The sequence below is a fragment of the Bidens hawaiensis genome, unplaced genomic scaffold (genome assembly GCF_021521415.1).
Source record: "Bidens hawaiensis isolate Kalapana, Puna unplaced genomic scaffold, B.hawaiensis_p1.1 tig00020893_1, whole genome shotgun sequence".
Classification (NCBI taxonomy): domain Eukaryota; kingdom Viridiplantae; phylum Streptophyta; class Magnoliopsida; order Asterales; family Asteraceae; genus Bidens; species Bidens hawaiensis.
Genome location: NW_027493218.1, coordinates 294,630 through 306,847, shown reverse-complemented (window position 1 = coordinate 306,847; position 12,218 = coordinate 294,630).

Below are 12,218 nucleotides of genomic sequence, written 5' to 3'. Positions count from 1 at the left end.
GCCCAATAAAGGTTAGGGTTTATGATGGTAGCCATGAAGTCCCTATATAAGGAGCCTTTATCATTCATTGAAATGACTTTCTCTTGGACCCTTGGCTCCCACATATTTTTGTGTCTGTAAACTAGAGTTGATTCTCTTAGCAGTTAACTCCACTCCCCCACTTTTCTATGACAGATCTGAGCAACCGGAGAAGAAGACGGAGTCGTGGTTCGTTCATCTTGAAGACCGGGGAACTTGGACTCGGATCCGACCCGGATCCATTCCATGTTTCTTCATTGCCGCCATCTGTGGGACACGACAACGAATTACTCTTTGTTTTTCATCTCGGTTCTCAGATCTGTTCATAAAAAATTCCAGATCTATGATTTCTTCTTTCAGATCTGTTCCATGGGAGTCCATAAATTTCGTAGATCTAAACATATTTCCAGATCTGAAAATATACAAAAAGAATTACCACCAAACTTTGGGGAAAACCCTTAGATCTGTGACTAAACAAAACATTTATGATTTACAATCTAATTATATGTTAAAAAATCCTAGATCCGGAAAATGTTTCCCTGATGATGTCCAAATCTACATTATTTTGGAGGCCAATAATTCTCACGATTTTAAACCTGTATTTTTTTTTACAATACACGCGAAATTCAGTTACGATAATCTTCAAATCTGAGTTTATCTACTAGAAATCGGAGTTTGCTTTCCTTGTTGAAATATATACATACATATATATATATATATATAGTAATAAAGTAATGAGGGCACATTTGTGTCTCATCCAAGGAGACAAGATGGTGGCGGGACTATTAGAAAAGCATTCTCACGACAGGGTACATGCCCCGCTTGTCACTATTTACAACACCGGCATCATGCCATACGCCATAACGTAAATCAATCTTCATACTCCATTGTTATGTAAATGGCACGTAATCTCTCCCACAACAGTCTCGCATGCAAGTGCCGGCGAGTCACTCCCGCCCCCGCGGATCATGTAAAAACTTCAAGGAAAACAATGACGGATCAAACGCGGCTTTAGCGAGCTGTAAAAAACTTTTGGGGGACAATCCGGCTTTCACGGGCTTATGCAAAGTTCTGGCAGGATAGTTCCTTTAGCATGCATGTTCCGATGAGTCCACACGAGAAACCTCGGGTCCTTACCGCATGATGGCGGACCAACACCCACCTCTGCTGGCTACATCTGCGCCTCGGTGAACATCCAGACGCCATGGACAAACGACGCGGGTCCTTACTGTGGGCTAGCAGGTCAAACACCCGCTACCGCGGGCTTCATTCTTGCTCCTGCGGGACATCGATTAGCAACAGACATCATTCCGCCATGCTATATACAAATTTGGCGTGTATCTTGTTACACGTGTCTCCGGCGGAGGAATGACCTTACAATTTGAAGTATTAATTGTAGTAATTGATTCACAAAATCCTTAACCATAGAATTGACAATTAATTGTAGTAATTGATTCACAAAATCCGTAACCATAGAATTGACTGATTGATATGAATATGATTGATTGATATAAATGTCTACTTGTGTTCATAAATAGCAGGTTTGAGTGATTCATAAGTTCATATAACCCTAGGATTGATTGACATGAATAAGTGTCTACTTGTGTTCATAAAGTAGGTTTGAATGATTCACAAGTTAGGCTGAGGGGTGTGGGGCTTCAGCGGGGGCGCGAGAGCCCCTCCGCTCGCGCCCCCAGGCGCGAGCACCACACCACCGAGGCGCGAGAGGGGCGCGAGCACGAAAAACAAGGCGGGCGCAAGGTGGGTCGCGGGAGGCATGTGGCGTAAAGGTGGCTTGGGGTGCGTGAAAGAGCCGTTGGAGTGTACACAAATGAGCCGTTGGCTCTTTAATTTAATAAAAAGAAAATTATTCTTCCTATATATAAACCCAATATCACCTAAAACAATTACCACACCCAAAATCACATAAAACAATTACCACAACTTCAAAAAAAAAACCCAAAATCAACCCATCTTCCAAACCTTTTTTTAAAAACATGGCTGGAAATTGGTACCCAAACCTAGATTCAGGTTATAGTTACGACGATTTATGGTCGTCACCAGACCAATCGATGTTTTTTTCGGGGTCGCAAGAAACATCCGGCTTTCAACCATCCAACATACAACCGTCTCCTAACTTTGATGTTCCGGAGACACAAGAATCACACGGTGAGGCTACGGGACAAAGAAGACGCGCCCACCGGAAAAAACAAGTTGCAACGGACGGGTCGGGACCGCTTCGACTCCGAGGACGAAACGGAAAACCACTCCGTGGTCATCGGATGAGAAGGAAGCCTTGTGTCGGGCTTGGATAGTCATTTCTGAGGATCGGCGTTGCGGTAATTGTTTTAACGTTTTTAAAAATGATTTTTAATAAAAAAGTTAAATAAAAAAGTTAAATAAAAAAGTTAACTGGAAATCTAATTTAATTATTCATTTTGCAGCCGACTACCAAAAGAGCAAGGTCTTTTGGACAAAGGTTAGGGAGACGTTCTATTCGCTCGTTGGGAGTACAGAGCGGAACGCCGATATGATTTCGGGTCGGTGGTCCGAAATCAGAAAATTTGTCGGCTTGTTTACTAATCTTTTCAACAGGAACGCCGGTCGTATGAGACCAAGTGGCAGTGATGATTTGGCGGTTTACAATTTCACTGTCGAAGAGTGGAAGCAGGAGTGTCTGCGGAGGTATGGGACGGTGAAGACGTGGGACGATGTAAAGTTGTGGGAGAGGTTGAAAAGGTGTTCCAAGTGGGTTGAGCTGGTGGCGCCGGACGATGATGCGGAAGTAGGGCCGAAACGGACTAAAACTAGTTCGTCTGGAGCGTACAGCACTTCTGCCGCGTCGGATTGCCGCGTTGGATTCGACCTAAACATTGCGGGGGAGGAAACGTCTTCACCGCCGAGGAGGCGGCCATTGGGACGGGACGCCAAGGGGAAAAAACCGGCTGAGGGGGGAGCCGTAAACATCGTCGATCTTGTTGAATCCCTCAATAAATTCAACAAAACCATGGAGGTGGTCTCTAATGACAAAAAGGAAAAAAGTCGAATGAGAGATTTGGACTTCCTTACAAAAGACTTCAGTAACCTAAATCCGGTCGATCAAATGCTGATGGAAAAGCAAAAGGAACGTATCCGAAAGAGGTTGATCGAAGAAGACCAAGCTGAAGAATAAGAATAATGTTTTTTTAGTACTTTAATTTTTATTTTATTTTTAGATATTAATGTTTTTTTTTAATGTGTGTTTTTTTTAATAATTTATGAGTTTTTTTTAATAATACGTTTTTTGAATATATTTATAAAAAAATAAAAAAAAAATCCGCTGGAGCCCCTGCTCGCGCCCCTCCACACCAGGGCTAGGGGCTCCAGCGGGGGCTCCAACACCCATCTTATCCAGTTTCTCTCTCTGCCACACGTCACAATATTATTGGCTGGAGCCCCCACTCGCGCCCCCGTTAGAGCCCCCACACCCCTCAGCCTTAATATAACCCTAGGATTGACAAGTCCAATTGATTGATATGAAACCCTAGGATAAATCATAAAAACTGAGAACAATTTGGTAGGTTTTAACATTACAAAACACCAATGGAATCATCAAAAAGACTTCCAGAAGACGTTCAGTTGGAAATAGCTAAATTCCTACCAACCAAATCAATTGTACGGTTCCAGAAACTGTCAAAGAAATGGGATTCACTCGTTAAAAGCCCAAAATTCATAAAAAATTACAAAGGAGGTGAATCATATATTTTAGCCATACCACCGCTTGGACATGAATTTATGCTTGTAAAAAACGACAAATCATATCCCGAAACAGTTTCTATTTTGCCAAAACCGGACGAAAACAATGATATGATTCTAGCTTCTTGCCAAGGGGTGATGTTGATAATTGATACATCGATCTTGTGGGCCCGTATAGGAACCGTATTGTTATGGAATCCAGCCATAAGAAAATCAGTTGCTGTTGATCTTCAAGGAAAAGCGAACGTTGTCGGCCTAGGTGTTCGTCCTGAAACAAAAGACCTTACAATAGTCAAAATCAACTGCTGCAGGAAAAAGTGGAAGGTAGATGTATACATTGCAAGTGAAAAAACATGGAAAAAGGCAGAAAGTTATCAACCCTCAAGAAAAATAAAATTAACTTCGAAGCAGGTGAGTAGCAACGAAAACATGTATTTTCTTGCTACTGAGAAAAAAAAAGGAACATGATAGTGGTATACTTTATGAAAACCGAAACGTTTAAGGAAATGACACTACCAGGTTTGAATGTGAAAAATGAAAGTTATCCGCAATTAGCTGAAATCAGAGGAAAACCTGTTCTCACTGTCGAGCATCCAGATAATAAGTATGGGTATATGAAATAAAAGATGATTCTTTAATGAAACTGCACGAGATACCTAAACCGGGCGGGGAAATAATCGGTCTTCAGGGATTTAGAGTAGTAGGAGATGATATAGGAGCTATTTTCCGAGGATCTCGTGATGAAGAAATGACTGTTCTCAACCAGCCCGACAGTCCGGTTGATGAAAAGTCTTTGATCTTACCTGGGGCTGGGTTCGCCTTCAAGGAGTCATTGCTGCTGCTGGATCAGTGAAGATGAGAATCAGTAAAGATATACTTTGGTAAGTAATAAAAATGCAGTTACAACATATATACTCTTCTTAATGAGTGAGCTCATCTGCTGTGCTATTTCATGTTGCTTTACACTTTTATATGCTTTATATGTGTCTTGTGAGAATTCTGTTACTTTGCAGAATGTTTATGCTTGCAAAGTTTGTGTAGTTTCTTTACAGAATGTTTGTGCTCTTTAAAAATACCAATTTTGCTTGCAAAGTTTTATAACAAGGCACGTATTTGCGTGCTTATACTATTACTGAAACTAGGTTTATAACCCGCACTGGATAAATAGATATGTAAAGCTTATAGTTTAAAACTATTGATTCAAATTAACTATTTAAAAAAAAGTTTTGAACAAAAAGTTTGCAAAGTGCATACAAAATTTAAAAAAAACATGTAATTATTTTCTGATAATAGTAGTTGAGAATGACTAAAAGTATATAAACATAAAAATATTAAGGGATAACGGTATACGGTGCTTACCGTAAACAAAGACGAAATGAAGGCTAACTTGCGATAAAGATGAAACCTTAATGCTTCTCAGGTCATTATTCAAAGACGTTCATAGGTCTCCCTGTTGTGTCAATAAGGGTGGGTTGACAATGTATCGTTGAAACCTGCAAAAATGAATCAAAGAGAAAATCAAAACAGAGATCAGCAGCAACTTTATGACACGGGTTTTTTAAAATTTAATATTTTGAGTGCTTCTTAACTACACAAATCATAAGCAATTTTAGAACAAGGATTTTTCAATAACTAATATTGAGTGTCTCTATACTTTTAAATATATTGATTAAAAATAAAAAGAAGAAATTAAAAGAACAAGAACTTTGAAAGGCTTTGACCTGTTGACTTGCAGTCGACCCACGTGGTTGCTTTTGTGCCCATGCGGCCTACGTATGGCAGCTGCAGATGACGTTGGACGATTCGGTCTTCAAGAACACTACAACCAACACCAACTAGAAAATGCAGGTAGAGCCACCTTTATGATTTCTTTAGGCTAACGGCTTGCCAACACATAAAACAACCAGAGCTTCTTTAGCTTCTTTGACACCTGTTATCAAACTGGTATTATATTGGGCAGTTTCTTATCTAGTTAATTAAAAAAAATGGTGTACCAATCATGAGTGCATTGACGACGAAACTCATGCTTGCAGCTAGTGACTAAAACAGCATTAACGTAGACTGTGCAAATCATCCTGTATGACCATGACATCTTGAACAGAATCAGAAGTTGTTGCAGCATTCAATCTGCTCGCGAGTTACGAGGACTGTATAGATACATGTACATGGTGGATCCACAAAGCAAAGCGTCCACATTAACTGAAACTGGTAGTAATTCAGAAGCAAATATCAACATCAAGCACATAAAAAACTTACAGTTTCAATTACTTGATTTTCTTACAGTAAAAAAGCCGCTTCTGTATCCGCAAAACTCCCAACTCCATGTCTACAAATTTAAACCAGAACGTCAATGAAAATTATCAAACTGAACTGAAAAGCGTGTTGATGTAGTATTAACTTAGAGAGAAAACAATATGAAATCCAAGAATACCTTCAACTAAAGCAAGCGATTTATTAACCGGTCTTTCCCTTTTCTTCTTCGATTGCTTGTCCCATGGTTTGCTGTTATCACAAAAAACTTAACTTTAACGGAAACTAACCCTAAGCAATAAAAAAAAGTGTTCCAAGGTTAAAAACAAACACACCCTATACTAATTCTCTAACTTGAAACACAATCAAAAACACAGAAGTCTGAACATTAAAACAAACTCAACCCTAAACAAAATCAAATGAGCGCAACTGTTTGAAAAGGAGACTTTACCATTCCGGGGGCTTGTGGTTTTTAAGGATTGGATTTTGCCATTTCTCAATTTCTTCTTCCCACCTCTTGTAATCTAACCAAAAAAATACAAATTCAGAAAATTAACTGTGTAACCACAAACTGTAAGATTATAACGCTTACTTGTTAGAGAATCTTGAACCTAGTCCACGGCTACTCACTCGGAAGTACCATAGTATCTTGTGTCAAAATATGATATTACAACAATTAAAAGGATACATATGAAATTGCAGGTTCCCAGCCGGATCTACACGAGATATCGCGTACTACGTAGGTGCGGAATCCCTACGCAAGATGTTACGAGTATAGAAAACAATACGAGCTAACACACGATACGATAACCAAACACACGTTGTATTCCAACCGTAAACACGTGATACTATGATCACTGGATACAAAACTCTCTGACTCGAATACACAAACTGTTAATCTATCTATCTCAAATAAGCCGTAACAAACAACTTATATAGACACGACAACTTCGCCTGGTATGTTCAGGCGAAGTTGTCCCTAACTTCGCTTGTCTAACAAGTTCGCCCATATAAGCGAACTTGTTAGTAACTTCGCTTCCATACAAAACTCAAATCTAACTAACACGATTACAGACACTCGACACTGAACTACTGACATCATGCACCAACAGACTCCCCCTTGGCAGTAGCTTCATCTCTTTAGCTTCAAACACGTGTCTTGTGATCTTCAATCTTCTATCTTCAAGCATGTACTCCTTCTCGAACACAAACCGAGACAACTCTTTGATATTTCCTCGCTTCGTCTTTCCAAGCAGGAATATAAAATATCTTCTTGTCATTCAACACCTGCAAATCAGCTTGCGATAAGTTTACCAAGTGCATCGGATCGTACACTCTAAGAACCTCTTGTTCATCTTCGTCTTCCATCACTGCCTCAGCTGTCTCACAATCTACAAACCACCACTTCAGGTCTTTAAGCACATCCTTGGGCATTAGCTTCATCGGTACTTCTTTCAAACACCGGATCGGTTTATACTTCATGATCATCCAAGGCTTTCCATCAGCTCTCAAACCTCTATCCTTGTCTTCAACAAGCTTTCCATTTTGTGGCTTTAACAGCTCAAATTTCTTCTCTTTTATACTTTCTTTCCACACAATTTTCCCAATGACTCTAGCCATATTATCGTCACTTCTGTTTATCAATCCTAATCTGGCTAAGTCTTTCACTTCACATTCTGGCAGTGTATTCAACGATCTTAACATCCTTCTAAAGTACTGAACACCGTCATACCTTTTAATCACAAAGAGCCTCAACTGCTCATCATATATCCAGCATATAATCCCTTTCTTCGCTTCAGCATAGCCTTTAATGTTGTAACTCTTCTTAAACATTGTGGGGACCGCCGGTTTCTTCGTTTTGACGAACCACTGAGCATAGCCTTCTTTCCATCTAGGCTGCTCTTCCCATTCAGTCTCATCATTCCCAATCTCTTGACTCATATCTACGTTCTCGACTTGCGGTATCTCATGCTCCACATTCTCCTCTACTATCTCTCCCTCTTCAATCTCTGTATCAATCACAATCTCTTCTCCAATCTTCTCTATCTCATCCACCGGTAGTACATCATCATCACCAACCAAACCATCATCCATCTCCTCTACGTCCACTACCACCACATCATCACCACCAGCTGCAGATGTCGACTCCCCCTGAGTTGTGGAAGTTCCAAGAGCTTGATCAGTTCTTGGCAACTCACCACCTGCATCTTTCGATGCATTGGGATCATCGTCTCTATCATTTCGTCTCTTGGTCCTCAACTCGTCGCCTTTACAGCTCGTCTCCCCCTGAGATGCCAAGAACTCCTTGAAAGCATCTATGATTTTTCCATGTTGTACCAGGAGGGACGACTGCATCTGATTCTCTGTAACTAGGCGCTGAATAGCCTGGGTCTGGATAAGATTAATCCTTGACTGCTCTGCCACGACCCGTTCCAGTGCTGCTATTCGTTCTGAGTCTGATAGGGTTGCATCGAAATCGAACCTCATATGCGATAAATCGTGAGTGTACTGAGGAGGGATTTCCGATGTCACCGGGACCTCAGAAGTAGAGATAGACGTAACCGCAGGTGGTATCGTCACCGATAGCCCTGCAGTGGCCACAACAGTCGACTCTATAAATTGTGCCACGACCTCCGATGGAGTAACTGTCGGAGGCGGCAATGAAACGATCTCAGGAGCCGAAAGTTGGAAGGTAGTAGGTGGGAGGCCAAATGTAGACGAGGTAGCCACCACAGGAACAACCGTAGCGCTTTGCCTCGTAACCTGTAGTGATGAGGGAACCATTGTCATACCGGATAGTGCTGGTGGAGTGAAACGTACCACCCTAGAGCTCTCACCGGCTTCTGATCCTGCACCTATCCGTTCCCTTCTTGACCTCCGGATCAACTGTTGTACCTCTTCCTCATAATCAGACTCGCTATCATCATCTGTTCTCTTTCTTTTCCCATGTAGTCTTTCTAGAGTCACCATAATCCTTCTGGCCTCTGCCACTTCATTATCAGAATCTGAGCCAGCCACCGTTGTAGCTGCCCTAGTAACATTCACAGTCGAAGTACGTTCAACCTGGACCTGTACGTTCTCCTCTGGATCCACCCGATCCATATCAAAGAAGCCTTGACCACCAAATTCTGCATCAAGGTCCACGTTCTCCTCCGGTGACACAACAGGAGCAGCAGGTATAGCTTGAGGTGCTCCTGCCTGTTGTGGTGCCGGGTCCCTAAACTCATCCCCACGAGCAGGCACATACCCCGGGTTGATCAAGTACCCAAAAAGTGGAGTATGGCGAGGACGAAGCTCAGGTTTGCTCCTCGCACTGGAGGATCTGCATTGGGCGAAGATCCGTTTGTTCACACTCTCAACATATCGGATCGGACGGCGCTGAGGAAGCGTTGGAGCAACATGATTCAAGATCATTTGTAGGAATCTTGGATACATGATGAATCGCTCACGCGCCATCGCTCTTCGTTGACGATCAATCTCATAAAATACCATCTGACTAAAGCTGAATCGCTTGTTGTATGTCAGAGCAGTCATCGCTGACTGCATGGTCGCGCCCATGCCATCAGTGCCCGCCTTTCTCCCTGACATGCAAACGATCATAACATGCATGAGAAAGCGCCACCGGTCAAGTAAAAAGCCTTTCCTCCTCTGCGTATCCCCCAAGGGACCAGAGTATCCCATCCTCAAAAACGCTCCATCACGGAAAGGAGCTACAAACTCTGTTGGGTCATCCCTTGTCTCGTTCCCAAATCGTAAAGCCGCCCGGATTTGTTCAGAAGAGAACTGAACAATCTGATTGTTGACTGTTGCGCACATCACCGGGGGCTCGACTCTACAGTCGTATTCCACTGTCTGCCAGAAATCCTCAATATTGGGCAAGGATATTGGCAGAGTTGTGACCGCGTGGAATATCCTCGAGCGTAAAAGAAATGTGATGATTTCGCGGAAATCATCAACTCCGCTCGCTTCCGGGTCTAATGTTATGTACATGTTGTGACCTGGGAAGAACTGTCTCTGGTGATCACCTCCGTCATCACCGCCTGCACCACCTGCTCCAGCAACAGCAGCCATATCTGCAACAAACAGGTTAAGTTAGATAAACGTCAATGCGAATCACAAGTTCGCCTTTTACCATGAGCGAAGTTGTGATCAATTCTGTATAGGCGAAGTTAAAGGTGAGGCGAAGTTGGGAAACAACTTCGCTTCAACTTGAACTTCGTCTGATAATAGTTAAGTAAAATGGTCCAGGCGAAGTTACGGATAACTTCGCCTAATCACAACATCGCCTCATTAACTGTTTCAAAATCAATAATCAGGCGAAGTTAAACCTCAGGTGAAGTACCGGTAACTTCGCCTAAATTGTAACTTCGCCGAATTTGAATCGGCAACAGTTAGGGATTTTGAACGACGTGTAGATGATGATTTCGGAGATCAAGGACTCCGAAATACATGTTTTTTATGAAGTTTTAGACGTTCAAGTAGTTTACTATCACGTAAAAACAAGTTTGAAATCGGGTGTTTAAGGTTTCAAAAGACGAGGTCGATAATCGAGTCGAAACGACCGATGATCAACCTCAAGAACATTGATTATACGAAACTAGAAACCTTACACACCTTTAATCACAGATTGGAATCGAAAAAAAGAAACTCAGATGATCGATGATATAAGTTCGCCGGTTGACAGAGAGTTAAGTTCGCTGGGTTTTTGAAACTATGATCCTGTTTGACCTTAAAACTTCTTTATATAGGGTCACAGACGTATCGGCGAAGTTGTGGATAACTTCGCCTATCAGGCGAAGTTATGCAGAACTTCGCTGATATTAAAATTTTTCAAAACAAACCCCATAATTTGAACAATTTGCAATTAAGTTCTAAAACATCCTTTAAAGCGTTAAATGAAACGATCAAGACCAAGTAACTAGGTATAAAATCAACCAATTACAAAAGTAACAGAAATTTGAAAAATTAAAGTACATGGGATCAAATTTCAGTCTCGACAGGGACTACCATGTTTTAGAAAAGATCCGAACAGGAATCATACTAATTTCGTGACTGTCACACAGATCCGTGTTCAGCTGTATTATGAGATAAAGAAACAGGTTGTAAGCAGGTAATCTACTTAAAATGGTTTTCATCGTTTCTGTGATACGAGTTAGGTTCAATTAAGCTCAAAACTTAAGTGGGCAACAGCTCAGAGATTATGATGCCTCCTATCTATTCTCAAGGCGTATTTGGCTTTCCCCAAGTCACCCCGAATTGACCTCGATCCGTAGTGTCTGATTAAGTAGTGATTACTCTTCGATTTTAGACTTTGCTTCCCATTCACCTTCTTGTGTCTTGATTGATAATCATTATCATTATGAACCCTAGAATTTTTATTTATTTATTTTTTTTAACTAACATGTATATACACAACTTCAAGTAGAAAATAACTGCAAGTCCCGAATCTGGATCACTGCAGCGTCTTGACACTCTATCTTCACGGGAATCAGAACACTCACGGGCTCGTGTATGACTGGGTAATCGCTTTTCTGCCTATCATTCGGAAAGATATGTATGAAGACATGCACAACTCTTAAGGAGTTTCCACATAAAATCGAGTAGATTTAGTTAGTATCACTTCTACTTTTACGCACCATAAAAAGCTACCATGACATACAATGACTGTTCTAAAGTCTTTTAGGCCTAATAACTTCACTAGTTAAGCACACAGAAACAGTATATCTATCATTTTCCAAGGTTGGATCAATTTTCTGTTAATCATAGTAAAGTAACTTCTTACGAAGTAGTAGACTTGAAAAATAATTTCATCTCCCAAAAAGAAAAATTTAACTTCTATCGCCCCGACCAAATCAAAGTCTTCAGGTTAACGGCTATCCCGAAGATCCAATGGATCAGCTGGACCGACCACATACTAGTATGTGTCCTTCTAACTAAGTATGATCGACTAATTTTCAGCGAAAGAATGAAAACTCATCATAAACCGCCCCAGACACTTTCAGTCATCTGGTTAATGGCTATCCTCATATTCTACAAGTAGAAATGTGGACCAAACATATCCGAAGACATGTCCTTCAAACTGAGGCAACCGACATAAATCTAAGCGATAGTGACGTTTTTTTTTTTTTTTTTTTTTATAACACAAACATATGACATGGTTACTCGGGATTGATCATCCCATTCAGCTCAACAAGGTTTTGAAATCTAGTTTTGTC